General features: G+C 39.8%; 1 long non-coding RNA gene across 1 annotated transcript; it reads right to left on the bottom strand.

Moving 5' to 3' along the window:
• Nucleotides 1-10,901: 10,901 nt before the first annotated feature.
• LOC140704398 (uncharacterized) lies at nt 10,902-17,195 on the bottom strand. Its single transcript, XR_013541728.1, has 4 exons — nt 17,026-17,195; nt 14,308-14,471; nt 12,827-12,903; nt 10,902-10,945 (listed from the first exon to the last, which is right to left on the bottom strand). It is a non-coding gene; the product is annotated as an uncharacterized LOC140704398 (long non-coding RNA).
• Between the last annotated feature and the right edge of the window lie 4,838 nt (nt 17,196-22,033).

The following is a 22,033-nucleotide window of genomic DNA, read 5'->3' as shown; positions in this document are numbered from 1 at the left end:
GCTAGGAGCCGGGGCTCGGCGTTGCCCCCCCCTCGGGCGCGGGTGCGCTCTTGGGCCGGGGGGGAGGTTGGGGGGGACGCCCCAGCTGGAGGGGCGGGAGGAGGAGGAAGGAGGAGGAAGAGGAGGAGGCAAGGCAAGGCAAGGCAAGGCAAGGGGGCGGGGAGGGAAGGCTCCCTTTCGCTCTCTCGCGCGCTCGCTCTCTTTTGGGGAGGGGGGCTCAGCCTGGCCCTGCGCTGAGGCAAGAACCGGCCCTTCTGACCATCGGCCCTTCTGGCATTTGCCAGAATTGCCAGATGGCCAGTCCGGCCCTGATTTCAGGTAGGGAAGCCCAAGTTGCCATCTTTGGAAAGGGCAGTCTGGATTCCCTTAAGGCAGGCAGCGGTCTCCAATCTTTTTCGGTCCGGGGACCGGCTGGGGAAGGCTGGGCACCCCTTGTGCTCACGCACATGCACGAACGAGCACTCTCTCTCTCTCTCTCTCTCTCTCTCTCTCTCTCTCTCTCTCTCTCTCATGTACATCCTCTTGCGCATGCGTGAACAACGGCATGCCACTTGTCTGAGTGCGCATATGTTCGTGTGCATGTGCACAGGCGCAAACAGCCTTTGGAGGGTGAGTGCATGCAGGGGTGGGTTGGGAGGTCTGTCTTTGCGGCCTTGTCAGGCTCAGGCTGGGGACCGGTGCTGGGCCACAGACTGGGGGTTGACGACTTCTGAGCTAAAGGAATCCAGGCTGCCCTTTGCAAAGCTGGCAGCTGCAGCTGCCCTACTCTAAATGAAGCCACAGCCGCCATCTTCACAAAGGGCAGCCAGTCTCCCTTTTTCCGTGCCGTGGTTCGGACTAGGCCAAGAGACCTCAGCAGCTTCAATTAAGGTAAGGAGCTGTTGGTGGGGGAGGGCTAAGGTAGGGAAAGGAAGGGGGGGTGGTAGGCTGTGGTATTGGGTGGCTGTGTGGGGTGGTGGCTGCCTTTCTGCCGCCGATCAGCTGATTGGCAGCTGGTAGGCAGAATGGTATTTTTGTTTTTGGTTTTTTAAAAATATGAATTACAAATGAAAATGGGTAAATATTCACCCCTTCATTTTTATGGGGGTCTCTGGAACCCACAAATACGGATCAACGGATATTTAACATATCAACTATATTCTTCAGAAAAACCGATCAATTTTTATATCCATCCCCATCCTTTTTTGCATAAAAAGCAAGAGTTTTACAGTTAGGCTACAGTTCCTTCTCTGATTGATTAAAACTATTTACATTCAAGGCTACATTGCAAGAAGATGTGAGTGAAGGGAAGAATGGGCCAAAATAAAAAATAATTTTCCCATCAGCGTCAAATGTTTCAAGGGAGTTGACTGCCAAAATAAGGAGGGGTGGGGGAGAAAAATCAGCCACTATCACTTCAGAGGGAAGAGAGGGACAAAAATGTTTCACACAAACACAAGCTGACTTCTCTGCATCCCAAACCCATATGTATTTCCAAATGGACAACTCCTAGTGCTCTCACTCAAAAAATATTGTGCAGCTATGCTGTTCCTCAATTGATTTTGGTGTAGCAAGAAACAAGGTGGAAAAATGTAATGGGAAAACATATAGCTAAAACAAATTCATTCAAAATGTTGTGTTGGAGTAAAGGTTTATAAATACCTTGGACTTCCAGCAAGACAATAAAGGGAGTTCAAGCCTGAACTCTCTTAGAAGCAAAGATGGCTACAGTGAGACTATTGTACTATGACCATATAATGAGAAGGCAAGACTCATTTATCTGCTCATGATATTAGAAGACACATGCAGAATCAGACCAAAGCTTTGTCTAGTCCACTATATTGCTCACAACAGCCTAACAGTAGCTTGTTGTAAGTCTGACAGCTTGATGTAAGTGTAGCTATGCCGCACTGTTCCTAATGTTCAAAGGGTGTACTTCCCCAAATACTTTGGACATATCGTGAAAAGAAAGATTCATTTTTTAAAAAAAGGAATAGTGCTAGGAAAGTTGAAGGTAGCAGGAACAGAGGAAAACCAAATGTGAGATGGATTGACTCGATAAAAGAAGACAGCCTTTAACTTTCAAGACCTGAGCTGCACTGTTAATTCTAAGATCTTTCAGAGGTCACTATATCACAAGGTCAGCATCATTTGGGAGCAACTTGACAGAGCATAACAACAACAAAATCTTTGGCAATTGTACAATGTTTTTACCTTCTGGCTTGCTGTTTGTTATGCAGCTGAGCATGTGACAGGGGATATTATTGTTTTTCTGAGTCACTGAGGTAGGGGAGCATGACAGAGATCTGGCAGTGCAGGTTGACTCATTTGAGTGCTTGCCTACTTCTGTTATGTAAATCTAACAGTGTTCTGGCCAGGAGGACTACCAATGGAGACAGTGTCACCTGGAACTCACCCCAGTCCCTCAAAGTCTATATTTCAGGCAGCATAATCTTTAATGTATTTTTTTTTAATGTCACAGTTGCTTGTTCACATAGGAAATCAGGCAAAAGTGCTATAACTTTGCCCCTCAACACCTGAAATAAGTAGTTATGATAAGCAGCAATAAAGAAAATGAGAATATTTGAAAAGGTGATTTGGCCCAGCAAATGTATTTTCCTCAGTCTCAGTGCTTGTCAGAATTTCATTACAGTAATCTATCATAACCTGGCTACATCTTAAGTTGATGATAATTCAGACAAGCTGAGCCCACTAAAGATATAATAAAAGGTTACCATTTTATAACAAAATATGTTCTTAGTGGGGTTTTTTTCATGAAAAAAAATTAAAGATGGGAGGTAGCTACATGGAAATGGCCACGTTTTGACAATTTATGCCTGGCTGGTGATACCAAACTTGGTAACGGAATAGGTTTAAATGTTCAACTATCTATAGAGTTCATATTGACCTTGGGTATATAGTTCTAAATCCAGTAAAACTATGGAAAGTCAACAGAGCCCTAAACATATAAAACCCTAAACGGTTTAGGACCTCGATATCTGGCAGAACGCCTTCTCCCACCCAGTTCTGTCAGAGTTACTTGTTCCAGCCAGGCTGGGTGGCTGAGCGGCCCAACGCCGAGTGAGGTCCAGAAGGAAAGAATGAGGAACAGGGTCTTCTCGGCAGTGGCCCCTCGCCTTTGGAACAACTTGCCAGTGGAGATCCGCCTGACTCCCTCTCTGGGTGTTTTCAGGAACAAACTTAAAACCTGGCTATTTGGGCAGGCTTTTCCTCCTGCCATATCTTAATTTCTTATACTTCACCATCTTGGACCTATAATACATTTTTTTTTTGTTTTATTATTTTTAAATTTGTAAACTGCTCAGAGTAGACTTTTGGTCTAGATGGGTGGGATAGAAATCCAATAAATAAATAAAATAAACAGAGGCAAATAACATATTATTACATGGGAGAAAGGGGAGCCATTTAGAGTTCCTGATCACATTGAAATGTTCCATGGGTAGAAACAAGCCTCTTCAGATTTATATTTCCACACGTGAGAGTCAGGATAGAGGGAGGAGGGGCTAGCCTCCGCCTTGTGACCATGAGTTCAAACTACTTCTTTTGCTGAATGCTTGGATGGGCCTTTAATGTAGCAGCCCAGAACCTGGGATAGGTTGCTCCAAGCTATGTGAAGCGGCACAACCTTTTGCCATAGGTTTGGGGGGATGCAAGACTGGGGGTGGCCAAAGCTAACACAGCCCTTAAGCAGAACACATCTGAAAAGCTCAGTGACTACTCAGTTTCCTCCCACTGTAATTCAGCTATGATAGTCATAATTGTTTTTGTGCCTGCTCATCTTTAATTCGCCTTTGACTGACCATTCCTGAGGGCCAAAATTATGCAGAAGGTCCATTTTGCTTGATCATTTCAGCCCATGTTAGCTTCGGAGGAGAAATCTTCCTGTCCACACTTCCCAAGGTCCATGACCAGGCAATGATGAACATTTGCAACTATGCCTATTATATCGAGATGTAACCACATATTTACAAATAAAAGCAATGTGAGGGGTAATTACAAATGTTCCTCTCCTTTTTTTCCATATTGATATTCTCATCTTCAGGGCAATGTACACGAGAGTTACCCTGTATTCTTTCCACAGCAACTCTGTGAGGTAAGTCGGGCAGAAAGCTGGTGAGCTGCCCAACACTATTAACGAGTCATGTCTGATCAAGGATTAAAGCCAGGTCCCCATCTTCCCTACTCCAAATGTAACCAGCCTATCAGGCTGTATAAGAGCGCAGTGCTGTTTTCAAGCATGTCTAATTTAAATCCAAAACTGAAAAGAGGATCACTTTTGAGTAAAAGCAAGATATTAGTTTTCACCGGGAAAGGAGAAAAATATATTAGGAAAGTGCTGAGACAGATAGAAAACCTTCCTTCAACATTTTCACATTTCAGCCGTGAGACAGGGACATTCTGATTTCTTAACTATAATGAGACCGATCTGGTGGAAATGTGGCATAAAATCCTATTCCAAAATGGTGCCCTAAAATAGCTGGCATATTTTTAAAAAATCTAATCATGCACCGCAACATTAACATCAAACATGGCTACAAACAGCCAGTCCTCAAAAAGGATAGACATCTCACCCACCAGCGGATGGGACATGCCTCCTTTCACAATCCCACAGAGCATTACCCTCCTTCTGTCACTCACAATTTTTCTTGAGAACAATTTATAGATACAATCAATTGGCCTGGAGTCTGGGATTGGGAATAGTATACAAATATATAACAACTCTCTCTGTGTGTGTGTGGGTGTGTGGGTGTGGGTGTGTGGGGGTGTGTGTGTGTGAGAGAGAGAGAGACAGAGAGACAGAGAGACAGAGGGGGGGCAATTGTCCTCCCCTAGCTGGCTGGATAGCTCAGTGGGTTGGAACACCAGGGTCTTGGAGTTAAAGAGCCAGCCCATATGGCCTCAAGCAGGCTACACAGTCCTAGAGTGCCCCCAAAAGAAGGCACTGGCAAGCCAGTCCTGAATATCTCTATACCTAGAAAACTCTTAGAAAGGTCATCATAAGTTGGAGTTGACTTGACAGCACACCTTATTATTCTGTACAACAGGAGCAAATTATTCCCACTGCTCTAGTCTTGGTATAACTCTTCGAACATGTTGGGGATCGAGGCAGGGACCAAGAGGGGACATTGTACTTCCAAAGCCACACCCCAGCCACACACTTGTTATGTCTGCACGCTAGTCCCCATCCCTGTAGAAGACATGGAAGGGCAAAAGGTCAGCGTATCCAAGGTCAGAGCTCTCTTTCTGACCGGAGAGGGAGGTATGTTGCTCCCTGTGATGAAGTGTATTTTTCTAATTAGAGATGGGTTATGTAGTCATGTTTTAACCATAGAGAAATCCATTTTGAGTCTGACACAGGCTAAGTTCTGGAAAATTACTAGTAGTTATTTTCAGCTTCATGTCGCCAACCTTATTGCTGCAGCTGGAGAGAAAAACACAGCAGAGTCAAAATATCTCTAACCTGAATTATAAACAATTCTTTGGTGTTGGTGGGAAAGTAGGGCGTACCCTATGCTAATTCTTTCCTTCGTGATTGGTCGAATACAGTATGTCAGGAAGGGGCAGGTTGGAGAAATTTACAGGAGGTTGGAAAAAGGAACTCTGAGAGAGAGAGAAGGGAGAAGAAGAAGTTTTGGTTATCTGAAAACATGGCGTTGAATATCTTTGATCCAGACAAAGGAACCTGATTTAACAATATGGACTGCGTAAGAATATCGTTTGTTTTCCTTAGTTTATAGTTTAGATTTTGTTTTGTTTAATAGTTAATTTTTATAGAAGGTGCTGAAACGTTATGCTGTTGCTTAGAAATGAAACTGTAGAGAAATGTTTTCTTTGTTCACTTAAATAAATTCATGTTGTTTAATAATTGGCCTTTCTAGTCCTTTGAACAGAACAGTTTCCCTATAGATAATGAATTTGGCCTTACGTTACCAAAATTGAGTCATTGAACAGTAAAGATACGGTATTAAGTGGTTTCTTTTTAGTAAAATCGAAACAGACTTAAATGCAGGTTTTCCAAGAGTTCATGTCCCGGAACTGTGTTTGACTCAAGCAGTTAACTTCAATCGGGAGTGAAGGAAGCCTGGATTTTCCTGTTTCGTGGTTTTTGCTCTCATTTATGAGACCAATAACTGACACTCCCTATAGCCCCTAAGATTCTGCTCTAGAGACCGAAAGGTTGGGATTTTCAGTGACCAGAAGCACTGAGAGGAGCAAAAACTATGTCACAGCAATAGGGATAGATGAAAATTAATATAATACCATTTTAAACTGAAAGAGGCATGGTTAAAATCCATCAATAATAAAAGAAAATCCAAGCACAATCCAAAACCAGAGTTTCTCTTCCTGCCAGTCAGTTTTCTATGTGCAAAGAATTATTTTTGTTAACAGATGAAAGGGCATCAACTTGACCTCTTTCTGGAGAGTTACAGTCCAGAAACAGCTTATCTTTTGTTGTCTGGGCAATGGGAAGGGGCAAAGCAGAAAAGAAAGAAATGTTCAGTTGCAACAAGAGAAAGCATGAATTGTTGAGGACAAAATACTTCAGCTAGAACTTCTTCTTCAGGAGTGCTTTTAAACACAACCAGATTGAATCCTTGGTCTTCAAACTCCATTGTCAGATCATTATTTCCCCCTTCACAAGCGCAAAGACAGAATCCCATTATCAGGCAAATTCCAACAATTTGATGGTACCTTCTAGAAATATATGACCCCTGGCTATACTGGTTCAGGGAACATATGCGATCCAACATCTATCCCTTTCTTTTGGAATAATCAGAGCCTCTTAGGGTCTAGGTAGCTGTTGCTGCTCATTGATATCAGCCCTTCAGACCTCTTTAAAATAATTAACTTGATGCCTTTTTTAAAAGTCTATTACTTATTAATGTTCCTGCAAACTCTATTAAAAAGAGCAATAAAAATAATAAACTGAGAGCAAGGAGATAAACGGAATAGATTGCAACTAATGAATATGATACTTTTATAAGGCTGCTTCATCAAAATATTTTATTTCAGCAACTCATAATGGATAAACTACATCACTCCTAATTAGTTATACCTGTACTTCAAACACTTTTGTTTTGTACAAAGCACAAGCAAAATAGTCTAGAAAATTCTTCCAGATGAATTCCCGTGTTACTCTTATGAACTCTACTTGGACAGAAAATAATTCTTCTCTTTTTACATACAGTCTATATTCATATGGCTGCAAAAAAATTTCAGCCCTACAAATACCCAAATTCCATTGCACTCAATTTCACGAAATCTGCTAATGTCAGAAAGACAGCATCCTTTGACGGCAACTTCAGTTTTCTTTTCTACTAATCCCTGCCCCCTTATAATTTGCTTATAGCAAAACAAGGTTTAATATTTACTAATGTCAAGGCTTTCTTGTTTGCTATTAATTCTGATGTGGATGTGCCCTTCGGTCTCACACAATGTACAGGTCACCTGCAGAACACACAAGCAAAGTCTCGGTCAAAGCAGCAAGGAAAAGCCAAGCTCCCAAAGAAAACCCTCAAAAGCAGTGTGTGCTTTTGCTTGTACAGTCTTTTATTCGGTACCCTTTGAAAATAGTTGGCCTAAAGGAATGCTTTAGAATTGTCTGTGTGCGTGTATTGACAGATCTATTCTCTGTGATGTACCAAGACCTTCTGGATCTGTCTTTAATCATTTACTATGGATGGGCTTTTGCTTTTCTTGTGAGAAGGAAAGTTTGCAGAATAAAAAGCTTAGAAGACAAAATAAAAGCAGCCAAGTATAGCAGTAGGATTCTGTGGAAACACTTCACCTGTTAAAATTCCCTTTCCCAGAGTTTGGAAGAAACTAGTTACAAGTAAGAGATTGGCTGAAATCCTGTTGCATAGTTACACAGACAGTGTAACTTTTGGAAGTACAGTAAATTGCCAGAAGTTAAGAAATTTCTATAAACATCATCTGTTGCATACATCTCTGTGTAACAGATAAGGCCTATATAGATTTCTTAATTTACAGCAATTCACCTTTAAAAGTTATGCGATTTGTGTAATTCCAAATAGGATTTCAGCCAGTATGTATAGTACATTTCTTTTGCAGTAACTAAGGCATAGGTTAAGTCATATGGGCCGGAAACCAATTGAAAAATCATGTGGGTATAAATTCATTGGTGTAAAACTTCACAGCAGATTGCCACAAGTTAAGAAGTCAGTGTTAGCTTTTGCTGTCACATTCCAGATCATGTGATAGGTGTGCAAGAGCAAATGTCTACATTGATTTCTTAACATGCTGCAATTTGCTGCTGAGATTTTTACACTAATGAACGTCTGCTTGGAACTGTAACTTTAGCTTATTGCTTTTAATAATCACCATCTTAGAACTGCAGGGCTGGAAGGGAACAACTTTTCAATCTTTTACAAATGCCCTCCCACCTCTGGAAAAAAAATGCTAATAATTTCAAAAGAGGGTACATCAACTAACATCACAAGATACATTTTCTAAGATCATTTTCTATTTTTGAAGAAATTATCAGGATTTTCTTATTCCATTATACTTATCTCTTAATATTTTCACTGGCCTTTACTTCACAATAAACCAAACTCTTAAGAGATTCACAGAGACCTCCAGTGAGGACAGAGGTAACCACATCTCTGAGCAATTGGTTCTGTTTGAATGGTCCTTGTTTGCATGGAGGAACAAGACTGTAACAGGGTGCAAACTTCATATTGTCCTGCCAGCAATCTGCATTCAAGAACATTTCTGCCTCAATTTTTTAAACTAGTTGATTTATTTCTCATCCTCAAATTTTATACCACCTTGCCTGATGAACATGTTATCATGGAGAAGAGGAATTATAGAACATGCATTCAGAGGAGGACAATTAAGATAAAACATATACATATGTTTGATACCATCTCAATGGATTAAATATTAGTCAATGTTTCTTAAACCATTTGTTGTTGTTTAGTCGTTAAGTCTTGTCCAACTCTTCGTGACTCCATGGACCAGAGCATGCCAGGCCCTCCTGTCTTCCACTGCCTCCCGGAGTTGGGTCAAATTCATATTGGTTGCTTCGATGACACTGTCCAACCATCTCATCCTCTGTTGTCCCCTTCTCTTGCCTTCACACTTTCCCAACATCAGGGTCTTTTTTCCAGGGACTTTTCTCTTCTCATGAGATGGCCAAAGTATTGGAGCCTCAGCTTCAGGATCTGTCCTACCAATGAGCACTCAGGGTTGATTAACTATTATCAAATGTAAAATACTACAATAAATATGTTGTTAGCTGTTGATATTTTCTATGACCCAGGTTACTTCCCAACTAACTAATGCCACTTTTACAAAACAAGCTCCAAAGATAAATCCAGGGATTCTTAGCATACAGTATCACTATATTTGTAATGTCACAATGATTATATAGTTTTTGCTGTTGTTATCTATAGCCTGGGGTTCCTGATAATTTTTTACTTGCTGTAATATGAAGAAGGGACTACCTATTGGAAGATGCTTGATAACTTTTCATTCTTTTTTAAAAAACATTCTGTGTTCTTTGTATTGTGTGTAAGTTGGTGTGTAACAGGTTGTATAACCATAATAAACCTATTGATTGATAGAGATATTGTTATGATTTTCTTCTTCTCTCTGTGTGTGTTAGAACTTGGAAGGTCACGTTTGTGCCTTGTTTGTACCTCTTAATAGAGGAATAAAGGTGTTACCTTAGCCACAACTTTGTTAAAAAATATTATCCCAGCTTTCAACTGAAATCTACATTCCTGCAACTTAAACTCGTTAGGTTCTGTTCAACTATCTGGATGAACAATGAGTCTTTGCCCTCTTCTAGGTGACAGCTCTTCAAGTATTTGAAGTGTGCTCTACACACTTCTATTTGTGTGTATTTAGCCCTTGTTAATGCTTGCTTGTCACCCATGGCAATATTTGCATTGGAAACTCTTTACATCAGGATCCAGCCTGTCTGCTCATGCTGCAGCCATGCCAACAACAGCCCGACAGGAGCTCTCATCTCCCGTTCTCATGGGTTCTTCTTGCCAACAGGAATCTCACATGACCTAATCAAATACAGGATAGTCACATCATGGGGCACAGCTGAACTCTCAAGAAACTGTTATCCTTTCCTGGGTCTCCCAACAGGGAGAAAAATCTCAGAATGTAGTGCTAGCCTTCCTCATAATGAATGAATGAATGCATTTATTTATTACGATCAGGTGACCAGCTCATAAAACATATTATGTGGCTAAAATATACAAAATGCAGTTTAAAAATGTATACAGTCAGTTCATAAAACATATTATGTGATTAAAATATACAAAATGCAATTTAAAAAGTGTACAGCCAATTCATATAATATATCATATGGTTAAAATATGCAAAATGTAATTTTAAAAGTGTACAACAAATAATTAATTGTGTACTGGTTGTAAAATATGGGGAGAATAAAATACAGCATTTCTATAGTTATCCCTTGAGCCATTGTCCCTTTGATTGGGACCACAACATTTCTACGCTAGACAATAAACCACCCTCATGCTAACACCTGTCAACCTGTGAACTCAGGAGACTATAAGGGAGCGCTGTGCCATTGCTGCTCCACAACATTTTGCTGCAGAACATGTAATAAGGGAGTCTTCCTCCTAATGGATTCCAGTGTGTTCACAAATGGCAGGGGGAAAAAATCCTGGAATGTTTTATACAAACAAAACTGTGGAAAGTAAGATGACAAAGTAATATGAATGAATGAGAGAGAGAAAGAGCAGAGTAGACTGTATAGAAAATAGCTTTTCAAATATTAAATGCTTACAAGTTTTCAGTTGAGTCATTGAATGATAGGAACATCAGCAGCTATTAAGTATTTAGGAGAAATGCAATCCAAAGATAAGGGGTCAACAGTAAAAACAAACCAGCCAACCAACCTCTCTCTTGTTCTTCCACAACAAGCCTCCATTGATGAAGGAATCTGGAGGATAATAGGAACAAGAATGGTAGTGTAGGTTGGATTGCTCCATCAGCTGAAGTTTACCCACAAGGGGAGCTGGTGTGTGAGCTTCACACTCTCATCCTTGAATATTGTGGACAAAATCTTGTTGTTTAGCATAGTAAATTACACCAGTGAATTCATTAAATCCATGGGGATTTAGTGAGTTAACTCCTCCATAGGTTCCATTGATTCAAATGGGCCCACTCTAATTGTATTTTACCATGCTAAAGTAACCAAATCTCCACCAATTCAATGGGCCCATTCAAGAGCCATTTAATATGCTGAGCCACAGGATTTTTGCCTGCCTGTTATAATTATTTTAGCACCCAGATGGATGGACTGATGAAACATTCTTGTACATGTCCTGGGGAATGACTTAGAAAGGCATCATTTTTATCAGATGTTGATGACCCAAATAAAACAATGTTTCCAATATATTAAGCCACATTATGGCTTATTGAAACTCATCTGGTCATAACTTGATTGCACCACTTTGGACATGGAAATTGAACCACTGGTTAATAAGTGACAATTTCCCACTGATGACCATACCAGTTCTGTTGTACACCTTGAACTGTGCAACACATTTCAGCCTATCAGTGGGAAAATACAAAAAGAGATTTAAAAAGAAGAAATGGTCTATCTTTAAATACCAATTTTTATTACCAAACCAGACTATTTCATGTCCTGTTAGAATCTATTAAAAAGGGGTGTACCCATATTTATTCAGGATTCTTTTCTTTTCTTTTATTCAAGAAAGGAGAAAATGCCAGCAAAGCCCTTCACGTTCTTTAAAGAACATTGTTTTCAAAATTACTCCATCTTAAAGATATCCCCAGCTATTAGGAAGTAAATTTTAACTACTGATCTAATTTTCTCCCCCTTATAAGTACTCAGACCCAAAGAAACATATGTCGAGCAGACTGCTTAGGAATATTTAATGAGAATTTAGTTACTGATTTGTAAATGAAAAGTGCAAATGTGGCAGTTGCCATAGATCCGTGCCATTTCTCTTTGGCACTGAGTCTAGCAAAGCTTAAAAATACATGACTTATTTGCAAGAGAGAAAGGGGAGAAAAGAATGGAATCGTATAATGTATAAAGCTCATATTTTAATGGAAACTTGGGGGGAAAAATGAAATCCTTTCTAAAGTTCTTAAGTGTGGTATCCAGTTCTGAACACCAAACTTTAAAAAGGATTCAGACAAACTGGAGGAAGTTCAGAGGAGGGCAACAAGAATGATCAGCAGACTGGAAGCCAAGCCATGTGAAGAAAGAATGAAAGAACTGTGTATGATTAGCCTTGAGAAAAGAAGAGTGAGGGGGAGACATGATAGCACTTTGCAAGTATTTGAAAGATTGTCATACAGAGGAGGCGCAGGATCTATTCTCAGTTATCCCAGAGTGCATGACATGTAATAATGGGCTCAAGCTTGATTTAGGATGAATATCAGGAAAAACTTCCTAACTATTGGAGCAGTACAGCAATGGAACAAATTGCCCTGAGAAGCAGTGAGTGCTCCAACGTTAGAAGCATTCGAGAGAAAATTGGACAGCCATCAGATATACTTTGTTTTAGATTCGTGCATTGAGCAGGGAGTTGGATTCGATAGCCTTATAAGTCCTTTCTTTTGTTCTATGATTCTATAAATACATGTATGTCTACATTTTGAATACATTGATGGAGGCTGGATAATGCAAATGGTATCATCATACCACAAATTCACAATAAAAAGGAATGATTATCGGCAGTTCTGTGTTCCTTCCTTTGTAGTGGAGAACAAATCTCTTTATTTTGTATGAGGCCCACACACTCCAGCGAGTCAAATGGAGAGGAATAATCACTTTACTTGCACTTACTTTCATGTGACATTTGGACTGTAGAAACTGAGCTGCCCTTGGCCTGAACGACATTTTCTGAAAAAGATCCATTGTGCCTGAAAATTTAGGAAGCAGAACATGAACAAAGGGAATGAACAGATCATTAATTAAATATTAGTAACTCTTCTGCAAGTGAATGTTGAGATTACTGACAAACTCTTTTTTCCCTTCTGCCCTTTATTCATTTAACAAAAAGGATTATTCCAAACCATTTAATTGAATGGTAATAATTTTAGGCTGGTTCAGAAAAAAAAAGTTAACATTTGCTTTCATGGACTTCGCAGCATATTTATATAGGACACATTTCTAATTAATGTGGATTTGTCAAAAGCAAGCATGAGGCATTAGGGAGCATTTGCCAAGGCAAAGGAATCAAGGAACCTGATACCCAAAGTGTGCAAGAAACAACATGGGTTGCTTTTGGGAGATGTGGGAAGCTACTCTCCTTGCCTCTACCTCCAGTAATCCCTAGATCACCACCACTGCTGTCTAAAACTGCTACATAAAATCTACCCTCCTTTAATTTAAGCTGATGAGAGTTAGTCCTGGTTTAGATGGCAAAATAAACTCTCTTTTAGCTGGGTTCTGAAGCTTTTCCTGTTTGTGTCCAACTGTCTCCAAAGGTGGCATCCAGAAGCAGACAAAGGGATTCCAGAGGATTCCTGACTTGTGCAAAACAAAGTGGAAAAATTACTTCCTGTGACTTGGGTGCTATGGTCCTTAATTCAACTGCAGTAGCCCTTTTGACAGTGGCATCACACAGCTGGTTCATATTCATGTTGAAGACAGATTCTTTTCACATATATATCTCCCACCCCTGACTTGCTTACTTTGTTGTTGTTGTTTACCTGAATGCAGAAATTTGCAAATATTAATTCATTTCTGTGCCACCTTCCAAACAGACAGTTGGGTGTATACACAATTCCTGACACCACACATTTCCTTCATCAGGGTTTTTAAATCCAGAAAATGGGTTCACTACAACCATTTTTGCATGCACTCAATCAGGACTACATTTGAGACTGTAGACTATCACTGGTTTTTCACTATTAACATAGGCCAAGTCCTTTCCCCTACAGATTTACTAGAGATATGCATGACCATTTATTTGACTAATTTGTACACATAGAAATATACCATCAGCTGCATAGAAAAGTTGCATGTTTTATATCAGTTTAGGTTTAATATCACACATAAGTGACATCTGATTCTGGCATAATGTCTCTAGTCCAGCCAGAGTAAACTCCTCCACCAGTTCTTAGCTTTCAAAGCATTAGAACCAGGGCTTTACCCTGCTCCGGATATGAAAGTTACAGAAAACATGTTGGAAGATTTTGGGGTGTACCAATAGGCCCAGTATTGGAAGGATTCCCAAACTAAAAGAGGAGCATCTGAAAGAATCCAAAAAGGAAGCAAATCAACAGTTCTCCCATACAGCTTACAGCATGCTCCAAACATACTGGGAGATGATGAGATTCAGTTCCAGCTCTTCATTGGAGTCCAGCTATAGTCATCAAACAACATATTCCTTCTAGTGCAACATACGCCACTGGCATTAGCAGGAATTGCTAAAACACCACATTCCCCTCTGTTTCTCTCTCCTGTTTTGCCCATGGATAAAATCCTATCAAACAAAAACAGACATACCTACTTATGCATTCAGTTTTCAAAGACTTAAGGAGTGGTTCATCAAGGGGTAAAACAGGTGTGACTGTGAAAACACATTAAAAAGCATGTACAGTATATTAGCAGGAATGTGTCTCTGGCATATAAACAAAGGATTCTTTTGCATGTCTAATTCTTGAGTTGCACATTCAAAGCAGATCATGGTGGTGGAGAAAGACCTAAAAGCAGGAAAAGATGAATTTCTCTGAGCTTGTGTTTTAGTCCCAACTAGTCACTCCTGGCAAGAGGCAGGACGATGAGCCTCCCTGCCAGGTCAAAGAGTGGCTCACCAACCGGCCACTCCAGAGCAATTGGAAGGGAGCGCAGAGCCCGCAGCAGCAGTGGAAGGGTGAGTGGACAGTCCGGCCCCAGGGAGCCGGACCCTTGTTATGTCCACGAATACAAATACCCCCATCTCTAGTTCCTATATATATTTGTATAATTTACTATATATATACAAATATATATATTGTATTTTTTCTATAGAGCATGGTACCTTTTTGTTTGTACAACATGCATTACACAAACTTGGGACAAAATCCTATCAGTTACACCCATGAGCAAAGTACAAACATCACTGGATGTGACTTGCTACTCTTTATGAAACCAGCATAAACATCATTGGTTGCATACCAAGTTACGTGACTCAGGATGCAATCAGATGGCTTTGAAGGGGTATGCCTAATCACACCAGAAAGGAATGCTTTAACAGGAGAGATCTCCCTCAAAGCAACCTTTTCTTCTGCCAGGGAATCACTCCAGCCAGGCCCCCAAAAGTAGTAATCATGCAGTTGGACTAAAAAGGTCCACCTAGAGCACAAATCAGGGTTGAGCTAGAGCATTCCTTATGTGTCATGGGATTGCCAGGAAAAAGATTACACCAGAGTGCTCCACAAGCGGCCCAAATTACTATCTTTTTCTCCGTGTGATCACAACAAATAAAGCCAACTCTGACTTTGTAACTTGGAGGAATTTGCTGACAAAAGTTGCTCCATTTGTGTTATATGTCAGCAACAGCATTTTGGTCTTTGTTTATTTCCCATTTTATGCATGTACATTTCCTTTGGGTTGCTACATATTTTCTCTTTTCAAAAACTTCAGGTTGAACTGAAGTCGTAAATCACAACAACAGGCCCATACATGTATTTAAAATGTATTTATTTAAGATATTTTTGCCCCACCTTTCTCCTTAAAAAGGAGCCAAGATGGCTCACATTATTAAAATCACAATATGAATGCTATAGATAGTAAATTATACAAATATTTAAAAATAATTAATAACATATTTAAATGCTAGGTAAAAACATTGCTAAAACATTGAATCAATGGGACTTAGATATTCTCATCAAATCCCTACGGATTCAGTGGGCCTACTCTAATTGTAACTTACTAGTGAATTTTACCATCATGGCTGAATATATAACAGAATAATTCTAAGTTATACAAATACATAAGAAGATGCAATAAAGTTTAAAAGATTATTTATATCATCTTAATCTCTCCCTCCATCTCTCTGTCTCTCTCTTTCACATACTCTGTTTCTGTAGACTAAAATTTGCATCAACCCAGCAGAGCAGCTGGGGAGCGGTTATGGATGTAGCTTCTATCTAATAACTGTAATGCAATGCAGGGCAATCTGTTTTTTTAAAAAATGAACTTTATTTTTAATTGGCAACTTCCGTGCAACAATGATCTTAAACTCCTTAATTTGGCAGATTAAACAATCCCAAAATGTAAGGTTAAGGACCCTGTTGCCCTTCATGAATAATTTATTGGAAAAACTGTAGTTACCCCACTTGCATGCTTATGAGAAATGAGTCTACAAAAATTAAATAGCAAATTAATTGGCTCTCTTATCTGAAATTGTTTTCCTTCCCCCTCCCAACAAGGAAGATGTTATTTTTTTTTTTTAAAAAAAAAAAACCTTTTGTCTCCAATCAATAGCACAAAAAGAATGTGTGGGGCGCAATCCAGTCCAAATTGCTAGTAAGTTTATTTTTATTTCTATTATTTATTTACAGCTTGTCTTTCTCCCAGAACTGGGTCTAAAGCAACTAAATTCCATTGCCATCACTAGAAAAGTTAACCTGGTGCCTAACTTTGGCCAGATGCCCCCTTGTGCTTTTTCCTTTTCACAGCCAGGTCCTGAGAATTCAGCAATACGCCAAGCAAACTGTGCTGCTTATAGACCACCCCACAGTGCTTAAAACACCCTCTGGGCAGTTTACAATTAAATTGTGCAGGGCTACACATTGCCCGCCCCCTCACAAGAGCTGAAGACTCACTTTACCAACCTCAGAAGGATGGAAGGCTGAGTCAACCTCAAGCCAGCTACCTGAAGCCCTCAGGATTCAACTCAGGTGATGAGCAGAGGCTTGACTGCAGTAACCACTGCACCATGAGGCTCCTAATTATTTCATATTTTAATATAGATTAACATTTATTCTTTAAAAATGAGGTATTGTGTTGTATCTTACCTTTAAGGAATAAATTATCTCGAGCTCTTCACTTACCTTCCTCTGAAAATCTTCTATATATTGTCACTTCCGGATTTCAGTGGCTGAATGGAATGATTCCTTCATTCAGGTTGATACTAGAATTGCCAAAGATAATCTCAAATGAAAGATAGGAAGCTAAAATATGGGGACCCAAGGCAGTTTTGCTCGTTAAAACATCCCAGGAGCTGTAATCAAAAAGAAAAAGAAAGGAAAGGAAAAGTGTTTCACCATAGCAGGAAGAAGGTAAACAGGCTTGGGAGAATTTCATCTTATATTTATCCCAGGAACCGGTGGTTACTGGGCGAAGATAGTGACAATGATAATGATAATCTTTATCTGCCACTTGCTGTTTCAAACAATATTGTGAAGTGGACACAGTACGTATATTAAAGCAGTGGTTCAGGTTTGATGGAAAACGAACCTTGATACTTCATCTTTAACGTAACACAATGTTGTTTTCAGATGCTGTAGAGTCTATATGATTTCTCCTCCCAGCATCACTGTCCTCTGCCATGTTCCTTTAAGCCCTGAAAAACATTGGATCTCAGTGGGTTTCAATCTCTGCCCTTGCCCTGAATGTTCTCGTTGGCAGCAGAGATTAAAACAGGCTCTGCGAAAAGTACCCCCCTTTAAAGACGGGTCCCTTACAAATGCAGCTCTCCCTGCTGACTGTTATTGCCTGCACAAATTACACTACTAGGATCAAAATATTTTTGATTCTCTAAAATAAATCAGTAGTTGAGATGCCACTGTTAGGTTCTGTGTACCTCTGAAGACTACACTCTAATTAACTGCTAGAGACACATATTGATTTAGACTGTCAACGCCCATAAAAGCTCTCCATAAGAAAATCTACGAGAGGCAAAAAATACTTCTAATTGTCTAAGGGTGTACGACTGTGAAAAATAATTAACTAGAACTTCAAGATGAACGGGTATTAGTGGTGACAGAGTAAATGTTGTTTCCTTTTTGTGGTTCATTAAGACAGAGAGCATCACAATTAATTTTTTTTTATTTGCTGTTTGCTCTTAAAATGTATTAATAATCTTGAGTACAAAATAATATAAGCAGCAAATTAATATTAATTTGTTAAGAGAATCCGAAACTGAACTGCTTTAAAACAGCTGAAATTCACTGTTGATTCCTTTGCAACAGAATTCTTTATATCATCTTTTTCTTATTTATTGTAAGAGCTAGTGGTGAAGGTTCCAAAGCAAAGTGTGAGTGATACCTTTATAGCAAAGTCTGCAGTGCAGAAAATAACAGTGTCATACTTTCACCGTATTTTATGGTATTTCGTTTTGCACTTTTTAATTTATCGATGTTGTCTTATTATGTTACTTTATTGTTTCTGTTTAGTTGTTGTAAACCGCCTAGCGTGGCCTTGGCTGCCAGACGGGCAGTATACAAATCAAATAAATAATTAAATTTTGTAGAACATTAAATTTAAACAGGCCAAGAGCAGGGGGTTGGACCCAATGGCCTTATAGGCCCCTCCCAGTTCAATTATGCTATGATTCTATGAATATTCTATGACGCCAGCTTCAGTTTTGTGCCACTTTTCCAAGTCAATGGCAGTAGTGACAGAAGCAACTTGATGAACCAGCATGCAACCCTATACAGTATAAGTATTTACCCAGGAGCAATTTTCATTGTGGGGTTTCCTTCTAAGTCTACATGCAGAGGATAAAATTACTTGCTAAAATCTCAACGTTTCCAGAAGAACCTTTCTAGCGATATGTGTAGACCCTTTATCTCTGCCATTAGGTTCATGATAATTTGCTAATAAAGCGGAACATTAATGCTTTATGTATTTAATTAAAGGACTCTCTGTTATTATCATCTCTAGTATTTGCAGACTCATGCAGAGCTCTAACTAGTGTTTTACATCAAGATTAGCTTCACACTGTTATTTACACATTGTTGTGATAGAATCTCATTACTTTTGAATGTTTTTATATGGACCTTGGGAGCTTTAAGTATTTGTGAACTGATTGCTCATTTCGCAGAGAGAATGGAAACATCCAGCCAGTTTTACCTGATTTCTTCCCCTAAATGTGCATTCCTGTTTTAAAAGGCTGTCCATGACAAGGTGTAAATGAAGTACAGTAAGTGTGACTGACATCTACACGCAAGGCCTTAAAACAAAACTGGTTAAGATTGCTTGCTATGGAAACAGCAGTTAGCAATGTCTCACTAAATCATCATAGAGCAGAAACAAATTGTTCCCAAGCTGCAAATTATGAATGATCAAATGTGGATTGTAGTTCATGTGGGTCTCCATGCATTCCTTGCCTATGAGCCATTTCCCCTACTGGTATTTGTATTCAGAAAGACAGATTTGAATACAGAGCCTGCATATGGATGGATTCAGGCATAAATGTTGCATGAGTACATTTCTGACACTTCCCTTTAGAGTGCACTCTACATGTGGAAAGCATGGATAGAGACAGATCTCCACTAGCCATTAATTTCAAAAGAAATATGGCAGATATTCCATATATGTATGCACCAATCACAATTGATGAAAGCTGCAGGTTTTGGTGTAATCCACACATTGTCTTCAGTAGGTGTATGTAATTAAAAGAGCTTCTTCTCAGCATGTGATTTGATGGCCTGTGGTCAGATGACACATTAAGGCAAATGAGTCTTTCTTCATACCAAGTTATCCCTCCTGGCAAGGTTCCAGTGTTAGATGCCGGAGACGTCAGACATGCTAAAAGGGCTATGCTATCTACCACTAGAATTACAAAAGGAAAGCAAGGTAATCTGCCAAGTGCAGATTGAAACATAGTCCTGCTGGAATGAACGGACAGCTTTTTCATTTTACGGGCACTCTGCTTCTCGATACATAATCCTTGCCTCATCTAAAGAAGCCCTGCCAGATTAATCAAGGACTCCATGGCCTTTTGGTCTCCTACAAGAATTGTACAAAGTTAATGGGCTAAAATGAAGGCCAAAGTTATGAAGTGGGTGTTGCAAAGAGATGACAGTTCTGCGGGTTCCCCCCACCCCCCACATTCTAAGCTCTCACAATGAAACTCTATGAAGTTTCAAGAAAAATCCATGCCCCTATCTTGTATTGTGACTGAGTGTGCTTGCCAGCGTGGTTGCCTCATGAATACCAGATTTCTTTCCTTTTTTATTAAAACAAAAAAAAATGATTGAGACCAAAAGACAGCAAGAAGTTCTAGACAAAATAAGATAAAGCCTGCCCACCCCCTGGGACTGGATTTCCTGCAGGTACATTGAAGCACAAAAGCAGGAGGAAAGGCATACCTGTATCTATCTGCCTTCTGAAACAAATACACAGTTTAGTCCTGAATTTTCCGTACGTTCAGTATACAGTTCAATAACACTTTTGTAAAATGTTTTACAACTGTCAGTAGGTTAGAGAAAGGACAACAAGGGACACACAGCACATTTTAAAGACAAGGGATATACTCCTGTGGAGGGTACGTTCAATATTTCATGTGGGCTCCACGGGTTTCTGCTTTTATTTTGATTGCTTGGGAGCTAGATATTAGGGTAGGGGTGGAAATTGGGTGTGATCCAGCCCCACTGCTATCCCAACAATTTCATTTAACCTTTTGGGGTTTTGTATTTTTTTAAAAAAACAGCTTTTTATCTCGTTGTTCATTGCCCTGGAATTCCAAGATACTGTCAAAGTAGTCTAAAAATTTTTATTACAATTATAATAGAGAATGTTAAAAGTTGTGTCCCATATTGAATACAGGTCAGGAATGGACCCTGGTCGAAAGTCCACCGCTTTCTTTTATTTACGCAGTACCTCCTTTGATGTGCCTAAGACATGGATCCTACCGAGTTCGGGGGCTTTCGTCCCATGGTTGCTGTACCAATTATAAGAGTCCTCCTGAAGGCAGCCATCTTACGGCAAGATCATCCCTGTAACCTTTGCTAGATCTCACCATCAAATAATACAGTTTAATATACACTTTACTTTGGCTGGAACAAGCCTGAAATATTAACATGATACAAGGTGTATTTTCACATCTAATGGCATGAATCATGGAGTTAGCTGATAGATGTGTTAGACAGGCAGGTCAAATGCAGTTGCTTAAATTACAGATGAAAAGCTTGCCTTAGAGATGAATAACCCTACTTGCAAAAAGTGCGGAACGATTTAAAATCATTCACATACTGCCAGGATAGATGATCTAAGCTCTATGAAAATACAACAAAAATGTTAATTGATAATCACATTGCTTTCTGCGCAATATGACTCTTTCAAATGTCTCTCAGTTCCACGAAGTTTGCTACCTGAGGGGAACATTATTGAGTTGCACCAAATACAGTAATATCTATGCAACAACCATCATTAGAACAAATTGAATCTTCTCCCCAGAACATGGAAAGCAATTCTTAAAAGAAGTTATTTTTAAAAATACATGATACCTCCTGCACAATATGTCTTGTTTCTATGGTTTTCATGTGGATACATTATTGGCACACACACATTATTGATAACATTTACAACAACAACAGCAACAATAAGAAGCTGTTTAATCCACTCCAACTCCTGGAGGCCCTTTCCGCAGTAGTCAGACACTGTTCACCCTTCTTTTCTTCTGAGAGAGCTCTCGGACTGTTCAGCTTCCATAAGACAACACAGCCTGACTCTTCTCTCAGGAGGCATGAAGGGGAATCAAACTCCCAAACTCTGATTGAGCTATCCAGTCAGCATTCAAACGAGGTCTCTGGTCCAGCTCAAGAGTTCCTGGAAACCATGGCTTCTTTGAACTTGGCCCAGCAAGTCAGCGGTCCTACCTACATGGGCGGCCATATTCTGGATCTGGTCTTCACTGCCAAACAGAATGTGTGTGCTCTGATGGTGGCCAACTTGGTCGTGCCACCACCTCCTCCTCAGACCCTTGCCCAGCCTGGCTCATCAAAGCAGCCAAGCCAGTAACAACAGAATGAGCCATCACAATAATTAATGGGTTTCTCCAGGAGGGCAAGGTTCCCCCTGTCCAAAAGGAGACAGTCATTAGGCCCATTCGAA

Source organism: Pogona vitticeps, chromosome 2 (genome assembly GCF_051106095.1).
Source record: "Pogona vitticeps strain Pit_001003342236 chromosome 2, PviZW2.1, whole genome shotgun sequence".
NCBI classification, from domain to species: Eukaryota; Metazoa; Chordata; class Lepidosauria; order Squamata; family Agamidae; genus Pogona; species Pogona vitticeps.
This window is presented reverse-complemented; position numbering and strand designations above follow the sequence as displayed.